The following is a 6,000-nucleotide window of genomic DNA, read 5'->3' on the forward strand; positions in this document are numbered from 1 at the left end:
TCTACATTCTTTGGTGGGGTACTCACTAGTCTACATTCCTTGGTGTGATATCCATTATTCTACATTCCTTGGTGCGATATCCGTTATTCTACATTCCTTGGTGTGATATCCATTATTCTACATTCCTTGGTGTGGTATTCATTAGTCTACATTGCTTGGTGTGATATTCATTAGTCTACATTCCTTGGTGTGATTTAGTCTACATTCCTTGGTGGGATATTCATTAGTCTACATTCCTTGGTGTGATATTCATTAGTCTACATTCCTTAGTGTGATATTCATTAGTCTACATTCCCTGGTGTGATATTCATTCATCAACATTCCTTGGTGTGATTTAGTTTACATTCCTTGGTGCGATATTCATTAGTCTACATTCCTTGGTGTGATTTAGTCTACATTCCTTGGTGAGATATTCATTATTCTACATTCCTTGGTGTGATATTCATTAGGCTACATTCCTTGGCGTGATTTAGTCTACATTCCTTGGTGTGATATTCATTAGTCTACATTCCTTGGTGTGATATTCATTAGTCTACAGGCCATGGTGCGATATTCATTAGTCTACATTTCTTGGTGTGATATTCATTAGTCTACATTCCTTGGTGGGATATTCATTAGTCTACATTCCTTGGTGGGATTTAGTTTACATTCTTTGGTGCGATATTCATTAGTCTACATTTCTTGGTGTGAATTAATCTACATTCCTTGCTGGGATATTCATTATTCTACATTCCTTGGTGTGATATTCATTAGTCTACATTCCTTGGTATGATTTAGTCTACATTCCGTGGTGTGATATTCATTAGTCTATATTCCTTGGTGTGATATTCATTAGTCTACATTCCTTGGTGTGATTTAGTCTACATTCCTTGGTGGGATATTCATTAGTCTACATTCCTTGGTGTGATTTAGTCTACATTCCTTGGTGGGATATTCATTAGTCTACATTCCTTGGTGTGATTTAGTCTACATTCCTTGGTGGGATATTCATTAGTCTACATTCCTTGGTGGGATATTCATTAGTCTACATTCCTTGGTGTGATATTCATTAGTCTACATTCCTTGGTGTGATTTAGTCTACATTCCTTGGTGGGATATTCATTAGTCTACATTCCTTGGTGAGATTTAGGCTACATTCCTTGGTGGGATATTCATTAGTCTACATTCCTTGGTGGGATATTCAGTAGTCTACATTCCTTGGTGTGATATTCATTAGTCTACATTCCTTGATGTGATTTAGTCTACATTCTTTGGTGGGATATTCATTAGTCTACATTCCTTGGTGTGATATTCATTAGTCTACATTCCTTTGTGTGGTTTAGTTTACATTCATAGGTTCATAGGTTCATACTAGGCTATCTGCCCTAGGGCATTTATAAGCCTAGCCAGAGTGCGTTTGGCTTTCGCCACCCATTTTAAATTAATTTTGCTATGCCCATTTTTGAGGTTAGTATACTGTGCCTCTGTCTAACAGTGACACAGAAGTGATACCTGGGGTAAACCTATGATCTCCCAACCACTCATCAAGATTCCTCTTGAAGAGAGTCAATGAGGGACTCTGCCTAACCTGGACTGGGATTTTATTCCAGAGTGAAGGGAGCCTCTGGGTTATGAAGCTGTCCCTCCAGCATGACCTATTTATTTCAGTGCTGAGGTTCAAGTCTCTTGAGCGCGTAGCTCGATGGGATTTGGATTTTCTGAGGTGCAGCATGTCCATTAATTCCGGGTTGGACATGGCTTTATATGTCAGGCACAGATTGCCTCTGAGCAGGCGGTATGCCACTAAGTAGAGCTGGAATTTCTTTAACCGGGCAGCATATGGCATTTGTTTGAGCCCTTTGATCCTCTTGGTGAGGTACTTTTGGGGTCTTTCCAGTTGCTGCAGGTGTCTGGTAAGGTACATCCCAAAAGGGGCATTGTACTCAATTATGGGCCTGATGAGGGATGAGTAAAGAGGCACGATGACCTCCCCTGATCTAGATGTGAATCCCTTCATGATTAGGTGGGCTATATAAAATGTTTTTCTAACCACTTTGGCCACGTGGTTGTCAAATGAGAGATTGCTATCAACTTGGGTCCCCAGGTCCCTAATTACTTCTTCTATACTTAATGGATTACCACCTATGTGGTAATTTGTGGGCACTTTGTTTTTGCCAAAAGGGATGACTATACACTTTTTGGCGTTTAGCTTGAGGCCATGGCTCTGGCACCAGTTGTCTGTTTCTATGAGGCCATTTTGGAGGATGCTTGTGTCCGCTGGAGAGTTGATTATGGTGCCCAGTTTGCAGTGATCTGTGAACTTGGTCAGCCACAGTCCTTCCGTGTTGGCCTGTATGTCCGAGAAATATATACCGAACAAGAGAGGTCCCAGGACTGAGCCTTGTGGGACACCACTTGTAACTGGTTTGGAGTCTGACATGGCTCCAGCAATTCTAACCATGTGGGCTCTGTCCTTGAGCCAGTTTGCAACCCATCTAGTGACATAGGGGTTTATATTTAAGCTGATGAGCTTATCTATAATGCCCGAGTGGGGTATTGTATCGAAGGCTTTTGCGAGGTCCAGATAGGCTGTGTGGACCACCTTCCCCTCATCAATGGCCTTGGTGACTGTTTCAAAGAAATCAACCAGGTTTAAGAGGCAGGATCTGCCCTTAACAAAGCCGCACTGGGTAGGATCCAGTGTCTGTAGGTCCCCAATATCTTTATTTATGAGGTCCACGATGATCCTTTCCATAGCTTTGCAGACCAAGCAAGTCAGGCTTATGAGGCGATAGTTTCCAGGATCCGTTGAGGCACCACCTTTGTGGAGAGGGACCACTTTTGCTGTACGCCACTCTTTGGGTACATATCCTGTAGTAAGGCTGAGATTGAACAGTAGTTTTATGTTTGGGTTTAGCTCTTCTTGGAGTTCATGTAGGATGCAGCCGGGACACCATCTGGTCCCATTGATGCTGTGTTTTTTGCTTTGGAGAGGGCAGCTCTTACCTGAGCATCTGAGATGTCAGGGGGGTAGCACTCTGCTGGGATAGATATTTGCCCTTTTGGTGGGAGAAGTTTGCGCTGAACCTGTCAGCTAGGATGTTGGCAATGTCTGTGGGTTCGGTGTATTTTTTGTCATTTTGGACTAATTCTGAGCATATCTGGGAATTCCCACCCAGGTTCCTAACATAACTAAAGAAAGCCTTGTGATTATCCTTAGTGTCCTGTACAGTTTTTCTTTTGAAGCTGGCCTTAGACGATTTTATGAGTGCCCGTAGTTTTTTGCTAATACTTGTCAGAGATGCCTTCCCTTTTTGGGATTTTGCTCTATCATGTAGTAGCTTCCTCCTTTTATTGTATAGTTTGTTTATGGCTGGGGTCCACCAGACAGGACGTCTGCCTTTGGAGGATTGGGTCTTGGTTTTATTTGGGATTGCATGATCCATGCATTCCTGAAGGTGTTCATAGAATGCGTTTATAAAGGATTCTGCGGCCTGAGCCGTATTTTCCACAGGCCCGGGGGCTTTGAAGGATTGCACCTTGGTTTTGAGGAGTGTGAAATTTGCTTTAGAGAAGTTTTTCACTGTGGTTTTCAGGGCAGGGGATGGAGTCGGGATGTGAATATCCAGTGAGATTAGTTTATGGTCTGATCTTACCAGTGAGGGATACACTTCTGGTCTGGAGCATAGAGTCCTCATGTTGGTGATGATCAGGTCCAGTATGTTTTCCCCTCTTGTGGGAGTGGTAACAAGTTGTTCCATAGCATTTGAGTTTATAAATTCTAGGAACCTTTGGGCTAGGGTGTTGGAGCTAAAGTAATGCTCCCAGTCTATGTTTGGGTAGTTGAAGTCACCCAATATAATGGTGTTTGGAGAGACCTTCATATTTTCCAGTGTTCTCAGGAAGGCCGAGTGGGGTTCCTGGGTTTTGGAGGGTGGTCTGTAGCAGGCTATAAACTGGAAGGCAGTTTTACCCACTGTTAGTTGCACATGGATAGTCTCTGATGCTTCGTGCTGTGCCACCAACCTGGAGGTGTGGGTATCTTTGACAAATATTGATACTCCCCCTCCTTTTGTGGTTCAGTCCAAGTTTTGGGGCCGAAAAGCATGGTATGAGGTATAACTTGGTAGTGCTGGGGTGCTCTTGGGAGGCTTGAACCAGGTTTCTGTTACTGCACAGATATTGATGTTCTCCATGCTAAGGAGAGTTTCGAGTGCATGCATCTTGAGGTTTAGACTTCTGGCGTTGAGTAGCATTACTCTTAGTTTCTTATCCCTTGTGATACCTATGGAGGTGGGTTTGTCTTTTGAGCCTTGCCTAAAAAAGGCACTATGGGGGTAGCAAGAGCCTTTGCCAATATCCGAAAGCCCAGGGGTGACAGGTGCAAGCCTTCTCTAGTGAAGCATCGTGGCTTGTCGAGCATGTCATCCCAGGCTGACAGGCATTGGATCCCCATTGAATGATACCAATACTTAAGCCAGTTTTTGAAATTGATCATCTTGTCTTCATATTGTGGCATCATTCTTGGTGAGGGTAAGATGCTACTCAAGGTCAGGGTCATACCGGCCTGGGCTACATGCTCAGAGAGCTCCTCTATGTCTCTTTTCATGTAGTCCAGGGAGGTACGTCTCAGGTCATTCACACCAGCATGGACAATGACTGAGTCATATTTGTACTTGCCTTGGAGTGACCTGAGTGCTTGTGTTATGTGGTGGATTTTAGCACCCGACAGGCAGCTCACCGTGACCTTCTCCTTGTTCAGCCTTATGAGCGGGACGTCAGTGTGCCTGATGATAGAGTCACCTATTACAAGTGTATCAGGTGTGTTGTTTAGCCTTAAGGGCTGTGACTGTTCAGCACACTGGCTTTGTGAGCTATGTGTTGCACGTGTTTTGTTTTGGGGTAGCGGTTGCTTGGGTGTCTGCTTTGGAGGTCTCTGCTGCTTAGGCAGATTTTTATTTAGAGCCTCTGAGTATGTTTTTGTGTGTTTATGTGTTTGGTTTGCTGTCGTGGTAGGTCTATTTGAGACTGGAATTGTAGTGAGTGTGGTTTCCTTCTCCTCCTGACTGGTTTCGCCAGTACTGAGTTGAGAGAGCTTAGCCTCCAGTATGGCTATATGGTTGCATCTCTCACATGTGTTGGAATTTGTTGGGAGGAGGAGAGGGTTGTCTGTGTACATGAGGCAGTTGTAACATTACCTCAAGATTCCCAGATTCACCAGCTGGACCGGAGAGGAGATTCATTAGTCTATATTCCTTGGTGTGATTTAGTGTACATTCCTTTGTGTGATATTCTGCTGTTTCTTGCTTGCTGGGCAGTTTAGTCAGCTTCATTAAAGGAGAACCATACCCACAGACTCAAAAAAACATGTTTATTTCATCATGGTTTGGTGTTTCCTACATTTTAACACCAGTTTGGGGCTATTTATAGGTTTTTAAATATTTTTATACATAATTTCTGAGTCTGATCACATGGGGTTTGGCATCTTGAAATAATTCCGATTGTTTAGTCTGTCCCATAATGCAGTGCTTGACTGTAAAAAATGATGTCATGTATGCCTATTTCTTCCTGAAGTTTCTGTCACTGCATTGATTTTACATGCATACACTGTTGTCTTTCAGTCAGTTAGTTTTAAGTAACATTTCATGCCATTTAGTGACTACTTAAAACACATACAGTACAAATGCCACAGAGCAGAACTGCAAAGTGCTTTTTGCTGCTGCTTCTTTTTAGAATGGCCAAACTGCGGCATTTTTTGAAGCCTGAAGTGTACTGCTTTGACTCATCTCCCATCCCCCTTCACACCTAACTTCCCTAGCTGTCAAAGTGTTAAGGGTAATTTGAGCTTTTACCACCTGTGATTGATTGCCCACAGCAGGAGACTTGACTCATGTGCTGTTTCCTTGTTCTAGCCTTTACTTTCTGTATGGATAGGAAAGGACCAGGCAGCTGTGAGATCACAGCATGGGTGGGATTTTTAAGGTCGTGAAATCTCAGTTTTTGGAAGGAATTGGCCAAAAA

At 43.2% G+C, this 6,000-nt stretch overlaps 1 protein-coding gene across 3 annotated transcripts in view; it reads left to right on the plus strand.

Moving 5' to 3' along the window:
* NPAS3 (neuronal PAS domain protein 3) overlaps positions 1-6,000 on the plus strand; it is a 2,415,438-nt gene that overhangs the window by 84,316 nt on the left and 2,325,122 nt on the right. The gene's annotated exons all lie outside the window — the stretch shown is intronic.

Source organism: Protopterus annectens, chromosome 6.part0 (assembly GCF_019279795.1).
Source record: "Protopterus annectens isolate FY-2018-M chromosome 6.part0, PAN1.0, whole genome shotgun sequence".
Lineage (NCBI taxonomy): Eukaryota > Metazoa > Chordata > Ceratodontiformes > Protopteridae > Protopterus > Protopterus annectens.